Source organism: Mustela nivalis (assembly GCF_964662115.1).
Source record: "Mustela nivalis genome assembly, chromosome: 1".
Taxonomy (NCBI): domain Eukaryota; kingdom Metazoa; phylum Chordata; class Mammalia; order Carnivora; family Mustelidae; genus Mustela; species Mustela nivalis.
The window spans coordinates 163,382,570-163,410,033 of record NC_139020.1 but is presented as its reverse complement, the minus strand read 5'-3'; the positions used below and the strand labels follow the sequence as shown (position 1 = coordinate 163,410,033).

Here is a 27,464-nt window from a genome sequence, read left to right as displayed (position 1 = left end):
TCCTACTCTACAAAAGCAGGACCCTGCCAAATCCTGTTCACTACTGTATTCTTAGTCCATAGCACAGTACTTAGAACTTGAAGGCCCTCAAGTATTAAACGAATTAAGTTAGAAACCATAATAATGTTGCAAAACATACATAATTTTTTAAAAAAATACTTACAGTGTGAGTGGGCAGAGGGAAAGGGAGAGAATCCTCAGGCAGACTCTCCGGAGGGAGTGAGCCAGACACAGGGCTTGATTCCCAGGACCCTAAGATCATGACTTGAGGTGAAATCAAGATCCAGACACTCCACCAACTAACCCACTCAGGTGCCCCCCACCCTGCCTTTTTAAAAGATTGGATTGATTTATAGAGTATAACTTTTTTAATAGAACAGACCTGTCAGAACTAGTAAATGTTAGTTCAATCTCCATTTAGGAGTACACCTTTAAAAAATATTTACCATTCAGCAAATGACAAACTGCAGTAAATAGCAAACTGTATTTAATTGGGGGGAGGGGTGTATAGATTGTACTATAAATTATTAACTAAAGAATCCACTTACAAAACTTAAATATGGACTAACTTCAAGAACATACTTATTTTATGATGAATTCTAAGTCTTGAAGGCACTTAGAAAATAACAGTGCTGGTACTTGGTATAGAACATACTATAAGAAATTAAAAGGGATAAAATAAAAGCAAGCACATTTACATTCTCAAGTTTTAGATTATCATTCATTAATTTTATTTTTCTATGTGAGTTTGTTAAGACCATTTATCAGGCTAAGAAGTATGTTAAGTCAGTGTTTCCCAACCCTTTTCACATCACTCATACAAAATGATGAACCAGGGGCACCTGGATGGCTCCGTCGGTTAAGTGGCTGCCTTTGGCTCAGGTCATGATCCCAGAGTCCTGGGCCTGAGCCCAACATCAGGCTCCCTGCTCAGCGGAGAGCCTACTTCTCCTTCTCCCTGCCACTCTGCCTACTTGTGCGTGCTCACTCCTTCTCTCTGTCAAATAAATAAATAAATAAATCTTTAAAAAAAAAAAAAAAAAGATGAACCATATTTGTAAGGCATGGTGATGTCAGCAGAAAGGCTAGAAGGCCAAGGGCCCTACCAGCTGCCCCAGGGATGATGGCTACACCACTAGGCTGCTCATCACAGGAAGTTCTATTTTAAGGTATTCCTTAATCAGTTTACTAAAGGGCACACATCTGAAAACAAGACAAAGTCAGCTTCTAAAAGTCATTCAGCGTCAACGTACTTGTCTTAACTAGAGACATTCAAAAATCCCACTGATACTACTCTCAAATATAAATACAACATAAATGTAAACCTAGCTTCTAATATTTTCATCTTTCTGATCTGTTGACCAAATCTTATCTAAAAGTCTTATACACACTCACAATACATACCTAGAGACATACTAAAACTAGAGAGCCCAATGTAGAAATGAAACTCTAAATGTGAAGTCTTTCACAATTCCAAAGAAGAGTTTCAAAACAAGTGCATTCTCTTATGAATGAAGAAATTCACTATTTTGGAATAAATCAATCATTTTAAAAAAGATATATCTGTCTTTCTTTCTCTATAAAGGATTACTATTTCTAATATACAAAGAACTCCTAAAAATTAACAAAAACATGAACAATGCAACAGAAAGAAACGGAATTAAATTCACAGAATAGAAACACATCTGTGTATGTGTTTGTATGTATGTATATATACACACATAAATATAGTAGAGAAATGCAAATTTTGAAAAGCAAAATACTATTTTTTTAAAAGATTTCATTTATTCATTTACAGAGAGAGATCACAAGTAGGCAGGGGGGGGGGCGCGCAGGCTCCCCGCTGAGCAGGGAGGCCAATGCGGGACTCGATCCCAGGACTCTGAGATCATGACCTGAGCTGAAGGCAGAGGCTTAACCCACTGAGCCACCCAGGTACCCCATAAAATACTATTTTTAACATCAGATTTATAAAATTTAAGACTGAAAAGGAAAATATCAATCACAGGCATTTGGAAAAAACCACCTCTCCTACTTGCTGGTAAGAATATAAACTGCAACAATCTACTAGTGTCTCTTAGCTATTTAAATATTTGAATTTTGATATAATTTGACAATCTATCTTATAGGGAAAATACAACAGCCAGCACTACAGAAATACCCAGCACTACTAAGGAATACTTACTGCAGAATTATTTGTAATATCAATAAACTAAACTACTTCAAAGCCAAAGGCATAAAACCAAACTGGAAACAAATTTAAAGCAAGACTAGTTTATAAAAACAAAACCTTCAAGAAAAGGATGCTACACCAACACTGACTAAAGGTCTAATTTAAAGAATATCTATCCAGGGAAGCTTGGGACCATGCAGTAGGAGGATCCTGAGCTCACCTGCTCCTATAAATACATGAAGGCTGCAACTACATAAAGTGCAACTCACTCCGAAAATAACCCCAAAACTAGCAAGACAGTATTTTCACAGTTAAAAATATTTTTTAAGGGGAGCCTGGGTGGCTCAGTGAGTTAAAGCCTCTGCCTTCGGCTCAGGTCATGATCCCAGGGTCCTGGGATCGAGCCCCACATCGGGCTCTCTGCTCATCAGGGAGCCTGCTTCCTCCTCTCTCTCTGCCTGCCTCTCTGCCTACTTGTGATCTCTGTCTGTCAAATAAATAAAATCTTTAAAAAATATATATTTTTTAAAGTATCATAATGAGAAGGTAAGAGGGGGCAGAGACAGCTGGGAATCTTTGAAACCCCCAGTGTGGTAACTCACAAGCAGGAGGAATATCACAGACACACAGGTCTTCCCTGGGAAGCAAACCAATCTAGCCCTACATAAGGCAACCCCTGCCTTATGTTTTCCTCACTAAGAAAACAAGATCCCACAACATTTGGCTTTGAAAATCAACAGGGCTTACCTCCAGGAGAGCCAGAGGGCTACAGAAAACTTAGACTATTCTTAAATGGTCTGCACAGTTATCAGTCACTCCAAGACCTAGCAGAACTGCAGCAGTTTGAAAAGCATCTAGATTATACACAAAAGAGATTTATTGACTAATTTTATTATGCTGCATGCCAATGGGGCAGAATCTGTAGAAACTTTCTCCAGGAATGGAAGAGCTGATGAGCATCATTTTTTTTGGCCTCCTTCAGCCTACCTGGTGGGAACCAATTCTGACACTCTCCTTCTACCTTACTACCACCATTCACCTGCCCCCGCACTCCCCAGTGGACCTGCCCTACCACTGCAGCAGGTGCCTGTCCAAAACTGCTCCTATCCCACAGTGAACCAATGGGACACCCTTGGTAGAGACCAGCAACTCCCAAAAGCAATTACTGCCCCCACACACACATCCAGTGGGCAGCCCCGGACAGGACTGCAATAGCCAGCTATGCCAGGGGCCAGTTCTGCCAAGAAGGGCACCCACAGTAGTCACACCCAGTCGCAGCCCAGCCAAGCTGGGGACTAGCACCAACCATTAAGATGCCTAGAGCAGTTACAGCCCAGTCATAACAAGAGGACCACACAGGAGAAACCCATGAAACACTTGGTTCTCCTGATCAGAGGGTAGTGAACTACTAGGACTCTATTTAAAGCCACTACTTTCAATCTTACTAATTCTTTCAAAGAACCAGCTCCTAGCTTCGTTGATTTGTTCTACTGTTTTACTTGTTTCTACTTCATTGATTTCTGCTCTGATCTTTATTATTTCTCTTCTCCTGCTGGGTTTAGGCCTTCTTTGCTGTTCTTTCTCCAGCTCCTTTAGGTGTAGAGTTAGGTGTATATTTGAGACCTTTCTTGCTTCTTGAGAAAGGCTTGTATCGCTATACATTTCCCTCTCAGGACTGCCTTTGTTGTGTCCCACAGAGTTTGAACCGTTGTGTTTTCATTATCATTTGTTTCCATGAATTTTTTCAATTCTTCTTTAATTTCCTGGTTGGCCCAATCATTCTTTAGAAGAATGCTCCTTAGTCTCCATGTATTTGGGTTCTTTCCAAATTTCCTCTTCTGATTGAGTTCTAGCTTCAGAGTATCATGGTCTGAAAATATGCAGGGAATGATCCCAATCTTTTGATACTGGTTGAGACCTGATTTATGACCCAGGATATGATCTATTCTGGAGAATGTTCCATGTGCACTAGAGAAGAATGTATATTTCTTTGCTTTGGGATGGAATGTTCTGAATATATTTGTGATGTCCATCTGGTCCAGTATGTCATTTAAGGCCTTTATTTCCTTGTTGATCTTTTGCTTGGATGATCTGTCTGTCCATTTTAGTGAGGGGGGTGTTAAAGTCCCCTACTATTACTGTATTATTGTTGATATGTTTCTTTGATTTTGTTATTAATTGGTTTATATAGTTGGCTGCTCCCGTGTTAGGGGCATAGATATTTAAAACTGTTAGATCTTCTTGTTGGACAGACCCTTTGAGTATGATATAGTGTCCTTCCTCATCGCTTATTCTAGTCTTTGGCTTAAAATCTAATTGATCTGATAAAAGGACTGCCTCCCCAGCTTTCTTTTGATGTCCATTAGCATGGTAAATTGTCTTCCACCCCCTCATTTTAAATCTGGAGGTGTCTTTGGATCTAAAATGAGTTTCTTGTAGACAGCATATTGATGGTTTGTTTGTTTTTTTATCCAAAAGCCACTACTTTCAAGACCAGGAGATTTAGGTGACCTACTCAATACACAGAAATGCAGAGAGTCAGACAAAATGAGGAGATGGAAGACTATGTTCCAAATGAAAAAATAAAATAAAACCTCAGAAAAAAGAACTAAGTGAAAGAGAAATAAGCAAAGTAATAGTTACAAAAATATTCACCAGACCTAAAAGATTGGATGAACTCAGAACTTCAACAAAGAGAAAATATAAGAACCAATCAGAGCTGAAGAATACAATAACTGAAATGAAAAATACACTAAAGGAAATCAGCAGATTAGAGGATGTAGCAGTACAGATCACTAATCTGGGAGGCAGTGTAGTGGGATCACCACACTGAATAGCAAAAAGGGGGAAATTTTTTTTTTAATGAAGGTAGGTTAAGAGAACTCTGAAACAATGTCAACCATAATAACAGTAGCATTACAAGGGTTCCAGAGGAGAAGAAAGCAGAAAAATTTATCTGAAGAAATAACAGCTAAAAACTTCCCTACCCTGGGACTGCCTGGATGGCTCAGTTGATCAAGCATCTGACTCTCGATCTTGGCTCAGGTCTCGACCTCAGGGCTGTGAATTCAAGCCCTATACTGGGCTCCATGCTGAGTGTGGAGCCTATGTTAAAAACCACAATGACAACAAAAACATTCCTATTCTGGGAAAGGAAATAGACATCCAAGTACAGGAAGCAAAAAGAGCCCTAAACAAGATAAACCAAAAGAATCCAAACAAAGATACATAATTATTAAAGTGTCAAAACTTAATGATAAACAGAAAATCTTAATAGCAACAAGAGAAAAGCAACTAGTTACATAAGAGGAGACCTCATACCCCATAATGTTATGAGCTAACTGTTTCAGCCGACACTTTGCAATCCAGAAAGAGTGGCATGATATGTTCAGAGTGCTGAAAGAAAAAAACCTACAACCAAGAATACTCAGCCCAGCAAGGTTATCACTCACAACTGAAGAAGACACAGAGCTTCTTAGACAAATAAAACTTAAGAGTTCATCACCACTAAACCTGTCTTACAAGAAATATTAAAAGGACTTCTGTAAGTAGAAAACAGCTGGCTGGTAAGAAAATTATGAAAGAAAAAAAGTTTCACTGCTAAAAGCAAACATATAGGGGCATCCAGGTGGCTCAGTCGGTTAAATGTCTGTCTTCAACTCAGATCATGATCCCGGGGTCCTGAGACTGAGCCCCACATCAGGCTCCCTGCTCAGTGGGAAATCTGCTTCTCCCTCTCCCACTCACCCTGCTGGTGCTCACTCTGTTTAAAAAAAAAAAAAAAAGGAGTGCAAACATATAGTGAAGATATATCAATCACTTATAAAGCTAATATGAAGGTTAAAAGACAAAAATAATAAAATCAATTATGTCTACAATGGTTACAATGTCTACAATGTCTACAAAATAAAAAGATGTAAAATGTGACATCATCTACATAAAACATGGAGAGAGGGGTCGCCGGGGTGGTACAGTTGGTTAAGCATCCAACTCTTGGTTTCAGCTCAATCCTGATCTCAGGATTATTAGATTGAGCCCCATGTTGGGCTCTGTGCTTAGTACAGAGTTTGCTTGAGATTCTTTTCCCCTCTCCCTCTGCCCTTCCCACTCATTCTCATTCCCTTTCTCTCTCACACACACAGTAATAAATTAATTTTTTTAAAAAATGGACGGAGTAAAAATGTAGTGCTTTTAGAAATGTATGAACTTAAGTGATCATCAACTTAAAACAGACTGCTATATACATGGGACATTATATATGAACCTTATGGTAACCATAACCCAAAACCCTGTAATAGATACAAAAAAAGATGGAAAAAGAAAGAAATTGGAGAAAGGAATTCAAGCATAACACTAAAAATGTCACCAAATCACAAAGAAAGAAAGTTTTAGAAGGAAAAAGGAACAGAGAACTACAAAATAAGAAAACAATTAACAAAAGGCAATAATATATACTTATACCACAATAATTATTTTAAATGTAAATGACCTAAACGCTCTCATCAAAAGACACAGGGTGAATTAATGAATGGATTAAAAAAACAAAACCCAACTACACGATGCCTATTAAATACTCACTTCAGACCTAAAAACACATACAGACTGAACATGAATGGATAAAAAAGGGTATTTTGTGCAAATGGAAATTTAAAAAAAGAGAGAGACAACAACAATTTGTATCTTACAAAACAGACTTTAAAACAAAGACTGTAGGGCAGGCCTGGGTGGCTCAGTGGGTTAAGCCACTGCCTTCGGCTCAGGTCATGATCTCAGGGTCCTGGGATCGAGTCCCGCATTGGGCTCTCTGCTCAGCGGGGAGCCTGCTTCCTCCTCTCTCTCTCTGCCTGCCTCTCTGCCTACTTGTAATCTCTGTCAAATAAATAAATAAATATCTTTAAAAAAAAAAAAACAAAACAAAGACGGTAGGTGCCTCATTAGCGCAGTAGGTAGCACGTCAGTCTCATAAAACAAAGACTGTAACAGGACAAAGAAGGGCATTACATAATGATAAAGGGATGATAAAGGGATCAGTCCAACCAGAAGATATAACAATTGTAAATATCTATGCATCCAACAAAGAAGCACCTAAATATGTAAAGCAAATATTAGCAAGCATAAAGAAGTTGATAGGGGTACGTGGCTAGCTCAGTCAGTAGAGTATGTGACTCTAGATCTCAAGGTCATGAGTTCAAGACCCAGGACCCATGTTGGGCATAGAGCTGATGGACAGATGGAAGGAAGGAAGGAAAGGAAGAAAAAAGGAAAGGAAGGAAATTAACTGACAGTAATACAACAATAATAGGAGATTTTAACACCCCACTTACATCAATGATAGATCATACACACTGATCAGTAAGGAAAGAGTAGCTTTAAATGACATATTGCCAGATGGACTTTATACACACACACACACACACAGAAAATTCCATCCAAAAACAGCAGAGTGTACACTCTTTTCAAGTGCACATGGAACATTCCCCAGGATAGAACACATGTTAGACCACACAGCAAGTATCAATACATTTAAGACTGAAATCCTAGCAAGCATCTTTTCAGACCACAAAGGTATTAAAATAAAAAAATCAATTACAGAAAAAACACAAATATGTGGAGGCTACACAAGCTACTAAACAACCAATGAATCACCAAAGAAATCAAAGAGGAAATAAAAAAATAACTTAAGACAAATTAAAGCAGAAAACCAACGTTTCAAAATTTCTGGGATACAGCACAAGCAGTTCTAAGAAGGGTGTTTATAGCAGTACAGGCTTACCTCAAGAAATAAGAAAAATCACAAAAAGTACAACCGTACACCTAAAGAAAAACTAGAAAAAGAAAAACAAAGTCCAAAGTTAGTAGAAAGAAGTTAATAATAAAGAGCAGAAATAAACAGAGACAAAGAAAATAGAAAAGATGTATAAAAGACTATGAAAAATTATATTCCAACAAATTTGACAACCTAGAAGAAATGAATAAATTCCCAGAAATATATAATCTTAGAAAACCAAATTAGGAAGAAACAGAAAATCTGGAAAAAAAAAAAAAAACCAAACCAGAAAATCTGAACAGAACATATTTCTAGTAATGAAATCAGTAAGAAAAAAGCGTAAAATTTTTTTAAAAAGTTCAGGACCCAATGCCTTCACAGGTGAATTCTACCAAACATTTTGGGGGGGGTTTCCCCCCAAGATTTATTTATTTATTTAAGAGCACAGGCATACAAGTGGGAGAGGGAGAGAGAATCTAAAGCAGACTCTGTGCTCAGCATGATGCCTAGTGCAGGGCTCAGTCTCACGACCCCAAGCTCACAACCAGAACTGAAACCAAGAATCAGACACCCAACAGACTGCACCACCCACATAACCCCAGATTCTACTAAACATTTAAAGAAGACTAACCTATCCTTCTCAAACTATTTCAGAAAACTGGAGAAAAAGGAATGCTTCCAAATTCATTTCATGAGGGCAGCATACTGATACCAAAACCAAAGTCACTACCCACCCACCCCCCCCAAAAAAAGAGAAAAAGAAAGAAAGATAATTACAGGCTAATATCCCCAATAAACATGGCTACAAAATACTCAATAAAATATCAGCAAACCAAATTCAACAATATATTGAAAGGATCATTCACCATGATCAAGTGGAATTTATTTCAAAGAGGCAAGGATGGTTCAATATCTCCAACTATCTGATACAACACATTAATCAATGATAAAAATCATGATCATTTCAATAGATGCATAAAAGGCATTTAACAATTCATTATGATTAAAAATTTTTAAAAACTCTCAATAATGTGGGTACAGAGGAAATATACATTAACATAATAAAGACCATATATGACACCCACGGCTAACATGATACTCAGCAGTAAAAAGCTGAAAGTTTTTAAGACCAGGAACAAGACAAGGATGTCTACTCTAATCACTTTTTATTCAACACAGTACTGCAAGTTCTAGCCACAGCAATGAGACAAGAAATAAAAGGCATCCAAATTCCTAAGGAAGAAGTAAAACTGTCACTCTTTGCAAATGACATGATACTATATTTAGAAAACCCTAAAGACCACCAAAAAAACCTTAGAATTCAGTAAAGCTTCAGGATACAAAAATCAATCTATAAAAATCTGTTGCAGTTCTATACACTAATAATAAGCTAGCAGAAAGAGAAATTAGGAAAATAATCCCATTTACAATTGCATTAAAAAGAATAAAATACCCAGCGGTATACCTGGGTGGTTCAGATTTTCTGGTTTGGTTTTGGCTCAGGTTATGGTCTATGGGTCATGGGATTGAGCCCTGCATCAGGCTCCATGCTTTGAGATTCTCTCCCTTTCCTACTGCTCAGCCATGTGCTCTCTCTCTAATTCTCTAAATCTTTTTTTAAGAGATTTTAAGAATAAAATACCTAGGAATAAATTTAATCAAGGGGGGTGAAAGACCTGAACTCTGAAAACTATTAGGACACTGAAGAAAGAAGATGAAGACAATCAATAAATGAAAAAAATGCACCACACTCATAGATTGAAGAATATTGTTAAATATTGTTAAAATACCCATTACCTAATCTAATCTGTAGATTACAGATTAGTAATCTACAGTTTCAGGGCAACTCCTAACAAAATACCAATAGTATTTTTCACAGAACTAGAACAAATAATTCTACAATTTATATGAAACCACAAAAGATTCCAAATAGCCAAAGCTATCTTGAGAAAGAAAAGGCTGGAACCATCACAATCCTAGATTTTAAACTATACTACAAAGCTATAATAATCAAAGCGGTATGGCACTGGCACAGAAAACACACACACACACACACACACACACACACACACACAGTTTGATGGAACAGAACAGAACTCCCAGAAATAAACCCACACTATATACTGGCAATCTACAACAAAGGAAACAGAATATATAATAGTGAAAAGACAGTCTCTTCAGTAAGTTTTGCTGGGAAAACTGGACATCTATATGTAGAAGAGTGAAATAACTTTCTTTTACCACATGCACAGATACACACAAAAATTCAAATTGGATTGAAGACCTAAATATAAGCCCGGAAACTACAGAACTTAAAAAAAAAAAAAAAAAAAAAACATAGGCAGTAAATTCTTGGAATTTGGCCTTAGCAATGTTTTTTGGAACTGTCTCTCAGGCAAGGGCAACAAAAGCAAGAATAAACAACTGGGTCATATTGAACTAAAAAGCTTTTGCACAGCCGAAGAAACTGTCAACAAAATGAAAAGGCAACCTAATAAAAGGGAGAAGATATCTGCAAACAATATATCCAATAAGGGGTCAATATCCAAAATACATAAAGAATTCCTAGAATTCAACAGCAATAAATAAATAAATAAATAAAATCTTTAAAGAAAAAAAAAAGATTGTTGGGTGTTTTTTTTTTTTTTTTTTTTTATTTGACAGAGATCACAAGTAGGCAGAGAGAGAGAGAGAGAGAGAGAGAGAGAAAGCAAACTCTCCGATAAGCAGAGAGCCCAATGCGGGGCTCGATCCCAGGACCCCAGGATTACTACCTGAGCTGAAGGCAGAGGTTTTAACCCACTGAGCCACCCAGGCGCCCGGTAAAAAACACCCAATAATCTGATTTTAAAAAGAACCTGAAGACATCTTTTAAAAAGGGGGCGGGGGAGCAAAAACAGAAAAGCACCATACAGACATCCAATGGACGCATGAAAAGATGCTCAACATCACTAATCACCAGAGAAATGCAAATCACAATCACAATGAGATTATCAGCTCAAAACTGTCAGAATGTCTAGTGTACCTATAAGAAACCATATTTTAGGGGCACCTGGATGGCTCAGTGGGTTAAAGCCTCTGCCTTCGGCTCAGGTCATGGTCCCAGGGTCCTGGGATCGAGCCCCGCATTGGGCTCTCTGCTCGGCAGGGAGCCTGCTTCCTCCCCTCTCTCTCTCTGCCTGCCTCTCTGCCTACTTGTGATGTCTATCTGTAAAATAAATTTTTAAAAAGAAAAAAAAACATATTTTATATATATACATGTATATGTATACGTGTGTGCGTGTGTATTTAATAACAAGGGTTGGTGAGACTGTGAAGAGAAACTCTGTGCACTGCTGGTGGAAATATAAACTGGTACAGCCACTATATAAACAGTATGGAAGTTCCTCAAAAAAGTAAAAAATAGATGATGATCCACATGATGCAGTAATTCCACTTCTGGGTATTTATCCAAAGAAAACAAAAATGCTAATTTGAAAAGATATATGCACACCTATGTTCACCACAGCGTTATTTACAATAGCCAAGATATGCAAGCAACCCCAGTGTCCACCAAAAGATGAAAGGATAAAGATGTGGTATGTGTGTATACACACACACATACACCCAGGACTACTACTCAGCCATAAAAAAGAGATATTGTGCCAATTTGTGACAACATGGATGCACAGATGGACTAGAGGGCAGTAATTAAATGAAATAAGTTAGAGAAAGACACATACTGTAAAATTTCACTTAAACATGGACTCTAAAAAACAAAACAAAAACAGAAACAGATTCTATATACAGAAAACAAACTGGTCATTTCCAGAGGGGAAGGGGAGTGGTAGAATGGGCCAAACAGGTGAAAGGCATTAAGAGGTAAAAACTTTGTTATAAAATAAGTAAGTCAGGGATGCCTGGGTGGCTCAGTTGGTTAAGCAGCTGCCTTTGGCTCAGGTCATGATCCCTGCGTCCTGGGATCGAGTCCCACATCGGGCTCCTTGCTTGGCAGGGAGCCTGCTTCTCCCTCTGCCTCTGCCTGCCATTCTGTATGCCTGTGCTCGCTCTCTCTCCCTCTCTCTCTCTCTCTGACAAATAAATAAAATCTTTAAAAACAAAATAAAAATAAAAAATAAATAAATAAAATAAGTAAGTCACAGGAAAGAAAAGTACAACATTAGGGAATACAGTCAATAATACTGTAATAACTTTGGTGACAGGTGGTAACTACACTTACCATGGTAAACACTTTGTAATGAATATAAATGTCTGTTTACTATGCTGTAACACCTGAAACTAATATACTGTATGTCAATTACACTTCAATTAAATATTTTTAAAAATAAAAAGAATTTAACCAGACTTTTTCTAGGAAAAACACTATGAAAAGTTATTTAAAATCCTACTTTGTTTTGCCCAAGAAAGCTTTTTAAAAAGAAAACTTTTAAGTTTTAAATAGGGAGTATTTTAGGGGTCCCTTAGGTGGCTCAGTAGTTAAGCGTCTGCCTTTGTCTCAGGTTATGATCCCAGAGTCCTAGGATCAAGTCCCACGACAGGCTCCCTGCTCAACGGAGAGCCTGCTTCTCCCTCTCCGTGGGCCACTCCCCCTGCTTGGCTCCCTCTCCCTTTAGCAGTCTCTGTCAAATAAATAAACAAAACCTTAAAAAAAGAAAAAAAAACTAGTAGTTTATACATTTTTACATTTAAGGAGGGGGGAAAGTATCCGGTTTCACTGTTAAAATGTTAAGTTATTCTCCATAATGTGAGAATGAGGCTAATGTCATGTTATCTTGTCAGCAATAAATTTTTAAAAATACTTTAAAGGACTATAAGGGCACCTTGGTGGATCAGTTGATTGAGTGTCCAACTCTTCATTCTGACTTGGGTCACGATCTCAGGGTCATGGGACTGAGCCCCACATCAGGATCCTCACTCAGCAGGGTGTCTGCTGGAAATTCTCTCTCCCTGTCTCTCTCCAAAACAAATAAATTTTTAAAAATTAAAAGAAAGAAAGAACTATACATGTTTAGTGTCAAAAGTAAAACCCCAAAAAAGATAAAATTGTTCATAATGCATTTCTTGGTATTTATGCAAATTTTTCAACTCTTACTAAAAGTATGTTGTTTAAAAGAGGATTTAAGTACACCATTTGAAGATAACTTTGGTAACAAAGAGTTTATATGGAACCTAATTTCAAAAGCTTATTTCTGTCCAATGATTAAAATGTTTTTTCAGATAACTTTCTTCATATATACTGAATAGCAGCTTTCTTAATCACAGAAGTTCTCTGACCTTCAACACTTATTTGGTGAAACAGCCTGAACCCTCTTTGTGGTATAACTAAAATAGCACCAATATGGTTTCAAAAAGGGACAGAATCAGTACCTCTATTTTTTTTTTTAAAGGACTTTAAGTAATCTATACACCCAGCATGGGGCTTGAACCCACAACCCCAAAATCAACTGAGCCTGCGAGGCACCCCAAGATCAGTACCTTTACAGCCAGATTCTTCAGAGAAGAGACTTCAAAAACTCAAGGCTTTTTTTTTTTTTTCCTAGACTGTAACTCAGTACTTTTTCAAACTATGGGGTATGTTCCATTAGTGGTCAGGAAATCATTTTGGTGAGTTATGACCAGCTTTCTTCAAAAATAAGAACAGAATGTATCACACATAGTACAGATAAGTTCTATTTTGAGAAATCTTTGATTCAGGTACACGCACATTGTAAAAACATACATTTTGGGGTGCTTGCCTGGCTCAGAGAAGCAGGCAACTGCTGACCTCGGGGTTGTAAATTCGAGCCCCACATAGGGTGTGGTGATTACTTCAATAAAAAAAAATTTTTTTTAAGTACTGTTTAGTGTGGACCACTAAGTTTGAAAGCCCAGAATCCCTAGACCATCTTAAATCAATTTCTCTAAATGCATTAACCCACAAAATACATCTTCTTACCCTTGAATGATCACTTTTTAAAGGATCCATCTAATCTTAAAGTGTCTTTCTTAGCCCTCCCAATGAACTATGTGTGTGCTATATACTATCTTACATTTAGAAATAGCTTTCCTACTTCATGTAATTCTTCCATTTTCATGTACTTCATTGCTATGTGTACTCAAAAAACTTAGTATATTAAATTTTCATTCTTTTCTCAGTTTCAGTCATTTTGTGACTTTATCACTCAAATTTACTGTGAAGATATCCATTTTAATGGATACACTGACAGTAATCTGAGACCATTCTCCAATGCTGATTGGATACATGGTTCACTAACTTTTAAGCAATATGCCATTTTTTTAGGTGGGGGGAGGGACAGGGAGAAAGAGAATCCCAAGCAGGCTACATGTCCAGTGTGGAGCCCAATACGGGGCTCAACTTCACAACCTTGAGATCACGATGAGTGGAAACCAAGAATCAGACACCTAATAAACTGAGTCACTTGGGCACCCCAATAATAAGCCTTTTTTTTTTTTTTTAGATTTTATTTATTTGACAGAGAGAGAGAGAGATCACAAATAGGCAGAGCAGAAGACAGAGAGAGGGGGAAGCAGGCCCTCTGCTGAGCCGAGAGCCCAATGTGGGGCTCAATCCCAGGACCCTGAGATCATGACCGGAGCTGAAGGCAGAGGCTTAACCCACTGAGCCATTCAGGTGCCCCTAATATGCCATTTTTAAGGCATGGAAGGAATATACCCATGGTTCTTACACTATATAGTCTTTTACTAAATTACTGAATTTTTTTTTTTTAAGATTTTGTTCATTTGACAGAGAGAAATCACAAGTAGGCAAGAGAGGTGGGGGAGGGGGGAGCAGGCTCCCCGCTGAGCAGAGAGCCTGATGCAGGGCTCTATCCCAGGACCCTGAGATCATGACCTGAACAGAAGGCAGAGGCTTAACCCAGGTGCCCCCAAATTATTGAATTTCGAATATTCATCTCTCTCTAAAATTAGCCCTTCCCCTACATTCTCATTTATCACTTATTCTTATAATGATCTTTGTTGTCATGAGGCCTTCCATTTCCTGCCTGCTGAAATGATGTTTTTTTTCACCTTTCAAAGAAAACACCAAATGAGAGTATGGTGTTAACTATTTCACTGAATTTACTGCAGACTGCTTCCCCAATTTAAATCCCTCTCCAGAGCACATACAACAAAGATTATACTTATTTACAATCTTGCAACTTTAAAAAAAAAGTCTCTTCTGGATTGTTTCAGAGATTGAAGTCCTTGTACAGTATGAAAATTTTAAAATGTATAAAGATGGTTTCCAGAAGTCTTTGAGGGCAGACCTTCACAAGAATTTTATTCTCAAAGCCTCTATTGAGGCTTTGGTCCTTAATATTCTTTAGGCAAGCACCTGAAATTCTCCCTCATAAAGCCTCCCTTCTTTACTCCCTAATCATAAAGAATTTACTACTCCCTACTTTTTTTTCATAGTCATATTATTTAAATAAATATTAATAGCACCTCCCCTCTTGTATTATACTTATTTACATGTCTGCCTCCCTACCCACCTGTAAACTCCTTAAAGAGAGAGTACATGCCTTCTCTGTTCTCCCAGAACTTAGCAGGACACCTGACCCACAGGAATTACTCAACCAAGACTTTAAAACCAATGGATGGTAGTTAGAGAATCTAAAATTTATGTAAATTAAGGAAACAATGGCTATTTATGAGCTGTAACATAAAATTAGAACCAAAAACAAGCATTCATGAAAACACACATATTTAACAAGGCCTGTTATAGTTATCTGAACAGTAACAGTATTAGTTTGCTCTCTACTCTGCCACGTGCCAAAACTCACTAGGTAACAAGATACACACATCAAATATTTCTAAAATTTCTAAAAATTCTATAGCAAATAAGCAGCAGCAATAAAGATAATGATGTTAGTGGTTAATAGCTATTGAGTTATTTACATTTCCATGTGTACAACACTATTAAGAACATACAGCATTATGAATAATATGTAGCTCTTTACATTTCAATAAGTACATAGTATCAGTTCTTTATAAACCATATCATTTAATCCTCCCAACAACTCTGAGAGAAACTGTTATCCTGATTTTGAAGGACCAAAAAGGTTAAATGAAATTGTCTAAGGTTACAGAGAGAGCCAAGAGTATTCACAAAATATCTAAGGTCAAACAACGTTTACCAGGACTTTATCACACCATCATTCTTTGTTCTTAAGGCAGATAAGATCAGTTCATTTGTGAGACAAGCTCTTCCTCAGATGAGGTGCCAGATTTCAACCTTGTGGCTGCCCGCTCTAGCTTCCTGATAGCTGGCTTTTTCCTTCTACTCTGGTAACTTATCTTTATTTTTACAATAAAAATTAAATTTGGACAGGGAAGATAAAAGAAAAAAGTTTTCCATAATCTTACTCATCCTAACACATTCTTTGGATATTATCTTCTAAGAGTAGAAACACAATACATACCACCTTTTATTGGCTACCACCTTTTATTGGCTGTGTGGACTTTGTCAAAATGCTTAATTTCTCCCACACCGTTTTCACTCAACCATTCATGCAATAAACATTATTGAACACCCACTATGTACCAGGTGCTTCTCTAGTAGCTTAGGTTAACTCACTGAATGAGCCACAAAGATCCCTGGTATTAGAAGTATATCATCCATCAGAGAGACACATAGTAAAATAAATTAGATAATATAATAGTGGGTTATAATCACTACGGGGGGAACAGAGGCAAGCTGCAATTTATAATGGTCAGAGTAGGCCTCAATGAGAAGGTAACAGCTAAGCCAAGACTTGGAAGTCAGGGATTTTGGTTTGCAGACAGCTGGAAGAACATTCAGGGTACAGGGAACAGCCAGAGAAAACCGTAAAGCAGGGGTGTCCTGTGTACAAAGAACAGCAAAGATATCCTAAAATTCAGTTGAAGGGATGGGGGACAATGCAGATAACATACTACCTTATAGGTCTCAGTAAGGACTTCACTTTTACTGGGTGAAATGCGAAGCCACTGAAAGGTTCTGAGCAGAGAAGGCACAGCATCTGTCTTAGGTGTTAAACAACTACTCCAGCTGCTACACTGCGAATTAACTACACAAGCAGTAGGCTCATAATTATGGAGTTCAGAAGATGCCTGAGCTGAAGAATTAACTGTAAAAGAAGGTAATAATACTTACTTCAATGAGTTGTTATATGAAAATTGTCCAATGTTTGTAAAGCACTTAACACTGTGCCTTTCACATAGTAAATTATAAAGCTTCTGCCTTACCTAAGGATACACACCATAGGAAATGAGAGAGGGTATAAATTCAGCCCATGCTTCACTTGCTAAGCAATGTGCCTGGTATTCAGATAGCATCAGTCAGAGGAAAGGGATTCTCCTTATTCATACAAAGGAGGCAGTCCTGCTATATGAGCTATGGACCTTTTATTATTTAGCAATGGTGCCTTGGAGCTAGTAATGGCCTTAATCCTTATCCATATATATGCAAAACTGCATTTTTTATCCAAATCCTGTGCTATGTTATTCTCTTTCCAATCTAATTTTAAATATTTGATAATGATACTCCATTGTGTTGGATGTAATTCTTACTATTAAGTCACATATTTTTTCAAATTTTAAAATCTCTGAAAACAGAACCCATCTTACAAACAATAGTGTACCTTATTTGTCCTAGCTGTGAATTTGAAATAAACACTTTCACATATATAGTATTTTGTCTAACACCCTAGGAATGGAATTACTAAGTAAAAAAAAAAATGACATATGAGCGCTGCTACTGTCATATTTTTAGTATTTTAAAACTGGCCTTGGGGCGCCTGAGTGGCTCAGTGGGTTAAAGCCTCTCCTTCGGCTCAGGTGGTGATCCCAGGGTCCTGGGATCAAGCCCCACATCGGGCTCTGTGCTCTGCAGAGAGCCTGCTTCCACCTCTCTCTCTCTGCCTGCCTCTCTGCCAAATAAATAAATAAATAAATCTTTAAAGAAAAAAAAAACTGGCCTTGAGTGACTTTGTTTTTAAGCTAAGTTTATTTTCTGAAGGAATTGGCCACTATTTTGTCATATCAATTTTTTTTCCGTCAGGGGAGGTTTAACCCAGAAAAGGAGAGTTGTGATGCTACATCAACTTCTTAGAAGTGACAAAAGCTTCTAAAAGTTTAGAAAGGGTAAAGATAAAGACTGATAAAACCAGTATCAGTAGGTGAAATATTTGTAAGAATTTCATACTAGGTCAGCTTTCCATCAACAAGTTAAATGTTGAGTGAGATTATTTCGTACTTTTTTATACTCCTTCAAAGAAAAGTAGAACTCAACAGCCTAGTCCCCAAAGAGCTCTCTGAAACCCTTCTAGCAAGACGGGTTTATTCCTGGAAAAGGTAAAAGGGAATTTCTCTAGAGTGGGAGATGCCGGGTACAGGTGAAAGCATGCATGCCATTCTGAAAACAATGCTAACTCAATACAGAGACCAACAGCTTCCTCCATAGCTGAGCAACAAGGTCCAATGAAACTGAAACGAGTTCCCCTACCTTACAATGAAACTCAAAGACAACACGCATAACCCACTGCCCTCAAAGATTTCAATCGGCTGTTTAATCCTATCCTTTTAAAAATAAAAATACAGACTACTAAAAATTGCCAGACATTTCAGGAACGCCTCTATCATGTGTGAAAAAGACCAAAACACAACAGAGAAAAAACCCACAACTAAATGACTTGAGCTATCAGATTAACTGGAGTTATCAAAATTAGCTGATCAAATGCCTTGCATATTAAATTTTACAATGGGAGACCAGAAGATCCTATGAACTTCTAGAGAAAAAAAAAAATAAGGATCAGGAATAAGAATGGCTTCAGGGGAGCCTAGCTGACTCAGTCAGTGGAACACATGTCTCTTGATCTTAGGGTCATGGTTTCAAGCCGCATGCTGGGTGTAGAGATTACTTAAAAAATAAAATCTTTTATTTTTTAATTGTGTTTTTTTTTTTTAATTGTGTTTATTTTTGCGAGAAAGAAAGACAGAGAGAGAGAAGAATGTGTGCATGTGCACATGAAGAGTTGAGAGGGGCAGATGGAGCAAAAGACTCCCCACCAAGCCTGGGAGCCTGATGTGGGACTCGATTCCAGGACCCTGGGATCCTGACCTGAGCGGAAGGCAGACACTTAACTGACTGAGCCACCCAGGTGCCCTAAAAGCTTTTTAAAAAGGAAGAAAAGAATGGCTTCAAATTTCCCAATGGAAAGACACAATGTAACAAAGCCTTCTAAATTCTAAAGGAAAATTATCTCTAAGTTAAAATAACCAGCCAAACTCTCAAAAAAAGAAAGCTATTTTCAGATATTCAAATTACAAAGTGTTTATACTCTTCATGATCCTTTTCTCAAGGAATTTGTTAGATAAGTAATAGTAAATCAACAAAGATAAAAAGTTGAGATCTAGGAAATGGCATCCACAAAGGAAAGACCCAGGAGGTCAGTGGAGGAGGAAATCCCTAGATAACAATTGTGTATCAGGGACAAGAAGCCATAATTACAGGGCACCTGAATAGCTCAGTCAGTTAAGCATCTGCCTTCAGCTCAGGTCATGATCTCAGGGTCTTGAGACAGAGCATTCCCCCCCCCCACCCCCACTCCTTGTCAGGTTCCCTGCTCCCCTGCTCAGCAGATTATCTGTCTTACCCTCTCCCTCTGCCCCTACCGCCACCCCAAGCTCACTCACTCTCTCTCAAATAAATAAAATCTTAAAAAAAAAAAAAAAAGAAGCCATAATTACATGATTAGCAAGCTCAAACTACCACCAACAGCTCTCATCCATATGATGGCTTTTTATTTTTCTTTTCTTCAGAGAATTGACAGAGAAAACGTAGGAGAAAAGTTCACATTTTTAAAGTTTTACATGATCCTATATCCCTTTAAGCACACTTTTTTTTTTTTTAAGATTTTATTTATTTATTTATTAGAGAGATAGAGAGCACAAGTAGGCAGAGCAGCAGGCAGAGGGAGAGGGAGAAGCACGCTCTTTGCTGAGCAGGGAGCCTGATGCAGAACTCCATCCCAGGACCCTGGGATCATGAACTGAACCAAAGGCAGCCGCTCAACGACTGAGCCACCCAGGCACCCCTAAGTACACTCTTATGGAGGAGGTAGTGAGACCTGTGCTGGGTCTTAAGATACTCTAGGTAGCTGAACAACATGAATAAAAGGGTCTTAACAGCATAGGGTTTCCCAAAGCATGGCCTATATTATTATTCACAGTTTATAAAATTATTTTAGGAAACTTGTAGATATGACAGAACAGATAAAGATCATGAGAAGGAAAAAGTCTCAGTTTGGTATCTTTAATACTTCTTTAGCACTTCCTAATTTTTTTAATAAGAAATAATTTAAAAAGGATTTCCAACTCAAAGCCACTGACAGACCATCTATCTAACTAAAAATTAACACTGTTGTTTCTTTAATCTAGTACTACGTGTGATTCTTATTCTCCTAGCAGCTTCTTCTGGGCTCATTTTGACTATGTATTTGGAAAAGTGCTTTTAACCCATTTTTGCGAAAAGAAATCAATATGCGACACTGAGTCACATCCATTCACCCTCAATACATCACATCTCCAGCAAAGAAACTTTCACCTTCTTTGCTTCTTTGCTCAGGATGATAACATTCAACCCTTAACTCTGTTAACTCAACAGCGCCAAACTACTTTCATCTTTTTAAGTTAAAATTCTTAAAAAAAAAAAAATACTATATTTATTATGGTATATATTTATAAAGAATTTAAACTGTTTTTTGAACTATGCTAATATTTGTTAGAATTTACATTTATACTAGGAGTCTTAAATTGAATAGATGTTAGGTCATGTGCCCTCATTTCACCTACAAGCCCTGTTATTTTTGGTATATGATTTGACAAAATGAATGGATTTTCAGGAACATTTAACACAATTGTGGCAGGAATGCCTGTATGGGTTTTCTATATATGGTAGTGTTTTAAAGTTTCCTTTAAGAAATAAATGTACTGGGGCACCTGGGTGGCTCAGTCGGTTAAAGCCTCTGCTTTTGCTCAGGTCATGATCTCAGGGTCCTGGGATCAAGCCCCACATCGGGTGCTCTGCTCAGTGGAGAGCCTGCTTCCTCCCCTCTCTCTCTCTGCCTGCCTCTCTCCCTACTTGTGATCTATGTCTGTCAAATAAATAAACCTTAAAAAACAAAAAGAGATGTACTATAAATATACTTAATTTTTAAACATGAGCTATTTAAAATAAAATATTAAGTAAGTAATATTATGATTCTCTGTTCTAGGAAAAGGAAGGTAGTACAGGAATAATTAAAGTTGGTAAAACACTAGTCTAGCAAAGGCAATATATTTTTTGTTTATTGAAGTATATTTGAAATACCATATTAATTTCAAGTATACAACATAGTAATTCATAATTTATATACATTATGAAATGATCACTGTGTAAGATTATTTACAGTCTGTCACCATCTATAGTTTTTATAATATTACTAACTATATTCCCTATACTATATACATTACATCCCATGTCTTATTTATAACTGGAAGTCTGTACCTCTTAATCCCTTTCATCTATTTGGTCCATTCCCCCACTCTTCTCCCCTCCAGAAACCATCACTTTGTTCTTCATATTTATGAATCTATTTCTGTTTGTTCATTTGTTTTGCTTTTTAGATTCCACATGTAAGTGAAATCATATGGTATATGTCTTTCTCTGCCCAACCTATTTTACTTATCATAACACCCTTTAGGTCCATCCATGTTATCACAAATGGCAACATTTCATTCCTTTTTATGGCTGAGTAATATAATACCTGTGTGTAGGCACACATGCGCATGCCACATCTTCCTTATCTATTCATCTACTGATGGACACTTAGGTTGCTTCCATTATCTTGGCTATTGTGTAAATAATGCTGCAATGAACATAGGGGTGCATATCTTTTCAAATTAGTGTTTTCATTTTCTTCCCATAAATACCCAGAAGTGGTACTGCTGAATCATTTAGTAGTTCTACCTTTAATTTTCTAAAGAACCTCCATACTATTTTCCATAGTGGCTGCTCCAAATTTCATTCCCACCAACAAAGTATGAGGGCTCCCTTTTCTCCACATACTCACCTGCACTTGTTAAATCGCGTCTTTTTTTAAGATTTTATTTATTTGACAGAGAGGCACAGCGAGAGAGGGAACACAAGCAGAGGAAGTGAGAGAGGGAGAAGCAGGCTTCCCACTGAGCAGGGAGCCCAAAGTGGGGCTTGATCTCAGAACCCTGGGATCATGACCTGAGCTGAAGGCAGACACTTAACAAATGAGCCACCGAGGCACCCCAAATCATGTCTTGTTGATAACAGCCATTCTGACGGCTATGAGGTGATAATCTCACAGTGAGGTGTGTTTTTTTTAAGATTTTATTTATTCATTTGAGAGAAAGTTAAGAAAAGAACGCAAGTGTGCACATGCACACACATGAGCCCAGGTGGTAGGGGCAGAGGGAGAGGGAGAACAAAGAGTCCCGCTGAGCAGAGAGACCAATATGGGACTCAATTCCAAGGTCCTGGGATCATAACCTAAGCTGAAGGCAGACACTTAACAAACTAAGCCACCCAGGTGCCCCTCTCACTGTGGTTTAGGTTTGCATTTCTCTGATGGGTAGTTATATTGAACATTTTTGTCTAAAACAGGCAATATGTTCTTTAAATAAATGAGCTTGTACTTTGCCATTACTTATCGGTCAGGGTTTTAAGCAAGTCTGGTCATCAATAAAATCCTAGCAATGAAATCTAGAGCTTTTCTCAGACTAATGCTCCTTCTGCTTTCCTCCTAAAGAGCCTTTCATTCCAGTTATGGAATGAATAAGTCACGAGGATAAAAGGTATAGCATAGGGAATATAGTCAATGGTATTATAATAGCATTATATGGAGATAGATGGTAGTTCACTTGTGAACATAGCATGACATATTATCACTATGTTATACACCAGAAAATAATGTAACATGTGTGCCAATTATACAGAAAGAAAGAAAGAAAGAAAGAAAGAAAGAAAGAAAGAAAGAAAGAAAGAAAGAAAGAAAACAAACTTAAAGACATAGACAGACTTCCATTATACTACATTTCCAGGCGTTTCTTCTGTCTCCAATTCTCTCTCTTAAGAGCTATCTGTTTTGCTGGCTTCTATTGTTCCTCCTGCCTCAACCATAGATGTACTGCAAGACTCTATTCTACTATACTTTCCAAGTGTTCCAGAGCCTTTCTACCCTGAATTACTGCCTCCATTAGTGAAAACTGTGCTGGACAACTCTATGCTATTTCTCAAACCCACACTCCACTTTTGAGAACTTCCCTCCTTCACCCACAGGAATAAATCCAGAGCAGCTATATTTTCATATTCATGATTCTGTCCCTCTAGGTCCCACTACAACTGAATGCAGCAAGGATCCAAGCTGGGACTTGATATGAAATTGAGAGACTAGACAGAATGGTCCTTTGAAATGAAAACACATAAACTCGATTGGTCCATGTAGGTCCATAACAGTAAAGCCAGTTTACCAGTGAGATGGCAATATTCTCCAAACTTATCTACAGATTCAACACAATTCCTACCAGAATACACTTCTTCATAAAAATTGACAAGCTGGGGCACCTGGGTCGCTCAGTCGTTAAGCGCTTAGCCTTCGGCTGCGGTCATGATCCCATGGTCCTGGGACAGAGTCCCACATCCAGCTCCCTGCTCAGGGGAAGGCCTGCTTCTCCCTCTCCCACTGCCCCTCCCCCCGCTTGTGTTCCCTCTCTCTCTCTGTCTCTGTTAAGATAAAAAAATCTTTAAAAAAAAAAAAAAATTGACAAGCTGACCCTAAAATTCAAATGGAAACTCAAGGGACCCAGGATAGCCAAAACAATCCTGAAAAAGAAAAACAAAGTTAAAGGAGTCACAATTTAATTTCAAAACTTATTACCAAGCTACCATAATCAAGTATGGTGTTGTCAGAATAGACATACAGGTAAGTGGAACAGAACTGAGAAAGGTACCAAATAACTCAATGTCGTAGCAACTGGGTATCCACCTGCGAAAGAATAAAGGTGGGGCCCTACTTCACAGCATATACAAAAATTAACCCAATGGTTCAAGACCTAAATGTAAGAGCTAAAACTCTGAAACTATAAAACTCTTAGGAAGAAACACGAGAGTAAATCTTCATGATCCTGGATTTGGCAGATGCTTCTTAAGATATACCACCAAAACTACAAGCAACAAAAGAAAAAATAAACTGGACTTCATCAAAATTAAAAACATCTGTGCTTCAAAAGACACCATAAAGAAAGTGAAAGACAACCCTAAGAATGGGAGAAGATATTTACAAATAATATATCTGAAAGGGATTTGCATATATAATATGAATATTTTAGAGAATATAGAATTCCTACAATCAATAATTTAAAAGACAACCAAATTTTAAAATCTGGCAAAGAATTTGAATAGACATTTTGTCAAAGAAGATACAGAAAGAGCCAAAAAGAATACAAAAAGATGCTCAACATCACTAATTATTAGAGAAATGCAAATCAAAACCACAAAATACCACTTCACACCTATTAGAATAGCTACTACTGGGCGCCTGGGTGGCTCAGTGGGTTAATCCGCTGCCTTCGGCTCAGGTCATGATCTCAGGGTCCTGGGATCGAGTCCCGCATCGGGCTCCCTGCTGAGCAGAGAGCCTGCTTCCATCTCTCTCTCTCTCTCTCTGCCTGCCTCTCCACCTACTTGTGATCTCTCGCTATCAAATAAATAAATAAAATCTTTAAAAAAAAAATAAAATAAAAAAAAAATAGAATAGCTACTACTCAGAAAGACAGAAAAAAGAAGTCTTGGCAAGGGTGTGGAGGGCTTGGAACCCTCTATGCAGCACTGCTGGTAGGAATGTAAAATTCGCAGCCACTAAGGCAAACAGTATGGCAGTTCCTCAAAAAATTAAAAATAGAATTACTCTATGATTCAACAAGTCTACTTCTGAATAGTATCACAAGAATTAAAAGCAGGGTCTCAAAAAATATATACACACACCCATGTTCATAACAACATTATTCCTAAAAGCCAAAGCTGGAAACAATTCAAGCGTTCAAAACAAAACAAAAAACAATTCAAGTGTTCACAGACTCATAAATGGAAAAATAAAATGTAGTACATCCAAACAATGGACTATTACTTAGTCATTAAAAAAGAAATGAAGTACTAATACATGCAACTCTTGATCTCAGGGTCATGGGTTCAAAACCCACATTAATAATATAATAAAAAATTAATGGTAATAAATAAAATAAAAATAAATATTGTATGATTCCACTTATATTACATACCTAGTCAAATTCATAGAAATAAAAAGAATTGTAGTTGCCAGGGGCAGCAAGGGTAGGTAGTACCGGGGAGTTCAATGAATGCAGAGTTTCAGTCTGCAATGATGAAAAAGTTCTGGAGATAGACAGTGGTGGATGGTTGCAGAGTATGTATATACTTAATGTCACTGAACTATACACATAAAAATAATTAAGGCAGTAAATTTATGTTACGTATTATTTTACCATAAAAAAAAGTTTAAAAAAAAAAAGAGCATTTACAGTTGCCTAAACCTACTGTCATTAATAGCATGTTGATTATTACATATCAAAAAAAAATTAAAATCACAGATACTAAATTTAGAGGCACTGGGGAAACCCATATACCTCCCTGGTTTCATCTAATAATTGAGGTGGATAGGATAATTGAGGTGGGTAGGACTATATACGTTCCACTCCTAGCTTAGAATCTTGCAATCCCTGGGGACTCCAAATGTTTAAAAAAAATTTTTTTTAAGTATCCACCTGCTACTTCCAGTATTTCTAAATAAACCTAATAAAAATTATTCTTTTCGGGGTGCCTGGGTGGCTCAGTGGTTGAGCCGCTGCCTTCGGCTCAGGTCATGATCTCAGGGTCCTGGGATCGAGTCCCGCATCGGGCTCTCTGCTCAGCAGGGAGCCTGCTTCCTCCTCTCTCTCTCTCTCTGCCTGCCTCTCTGCCTACTTGTGATTTCTCTCTGTCAAATAAATAAATAAAATCTTTAAAAAAAAAAAAAATTATTCTTTTCTCTTCCAAAAGACTGCCCAGAGCAATAAAAAACATCAGGCTTCTCTCTTTCCTACAGACTAGAATTATAGGCTTTTAGGTTGCACTACTAGGTTATTAGAACCTTAGACAGCAGCACTGTTCCTAATAGCAAAAAACATCCAATCAACAGAGGAAGGGATATCCAAGTGATGCAATATTACTTAATCATTAAAAGGAATGAAATACTGATACATGCCTCAACATGGATGATGATGTAAGTCGATCATAAAAATCCATAATACATGATTCCATTCATATAAAAGTTCAGAACAGATAAGCACATAAAGACAAGAAGTAGATTAGGGCTCGGGAGATAGAGGTTTGGAGGGTTATAGCTAAGGGGTTTCTTTATGGGGGTGATGGAAATGTTCTAAATCTGACTGTGGTGATGGTTACACAACTGTTAAAATACAATCAATTATATACTTTAAATGGGTGAATTGCATGGTATGTGATATCTCAATAAAGCTGTCACCTAACAAAGAGGCAGGTTTGCAATATCTCAGGAGGCCATCTGGGTTTCTGAGCTATTTCCTGACTCTACTCATACATCCTGCAACTTTTCTTGCCCCAAACCACAGTATCCACCTACAAAATTCACTATTATATTTAATCTAGTTTGAAAAGGATACTGTTCCTTACATCTAACAGTCCTAAGAAAAAAAACATTTCTATCCTTAAGAAGTTAAAAAAAAAAAAATCTGCTAAATAAATGACTAACAAGCAGCAACAATTTGACTGCTTACTACATTCTGGGACCAAACTAAGCACTTTCTATCAATTACTTAAGAAGCAGAACAGTTAGTGGAAAGAGGAAAGGTACTGGGTTTGAAATCCAACTTCACTACAGGCTTATCTAAACTTGGGCAACTTATTTTAAACTACTTGGGTCTAAGGTTCCTCAGCTATAAAATTAAAACAGTAATAACACAAACAGTACAAAATCACAGTGAAGAATAAGATAAAGTATGTAAAGTACCCAGATTAGCATCTAGTACACAGCACTCTGAAAGTAAGCAAAAATTGTGCACCTCTTATATTACAAATTTTTCAGGGAAGCTGAAGTTAGTTTGGGGTGGTATATTATGCTCACTAGCAAGCTTAAAAACTAGAGCATCATTTAGTGGCAGGTATGGAGGTTAACTTGAGACCTCTGAGAGTTTTAACTTCTGAAAGTTCAATCTCTGGGAGTTTTAGCGAATTCAAGAACTCCCAGAAACTGAATATAGAATCTAGAGCATGTGCATATTTACATCTTTCTGGGGCACATCCTTAGCTGCTATAGACACCTGAAAGCAATGCATGATCCATAAGGAATCGAGTACCACTAGGAAAAGTAGCAGCAGCAATTAGAAACACAGCTCTTCCTTTGCTCATTTCTGACTTACTATTTTATATACCAGTAACAGAGT

At 37.5% G+C, this 27,464-nt stretch overlaps 1 protein-coding gene across 45 annotated transcripts in view; it reads right to left on the bottom strand.

The window, feature by feature from the left end:
* Window positions 1-27,464, bottom strand: part of RAF1 (Raf-1 proto-oncogene, serine/threonine kinase) — an 86,814-nt gene that overhangs the window by 32,425 nt on the left and 26,925 nt on the right. For 13 of the 45 annotated variants that reach the window (XM_082748633.1, XM_082748648.1, XM_082748664.1 and 10 more), the window contains one exon: window positions 164-252. The exons of 31 other annotated variants lie outside the window; for them this stretch is intronic. The gene's annotated coding sequence lies outside the window, so the exon portion shown is untranslated. Of the gene's footprint in view, window positions 1-163; window positions 253-801; window positions 1,815-27,464 lie in introns of those variants that run through there. One more of the 45 variants, XM_082748655.1, reaches the window with a different exon arrangement.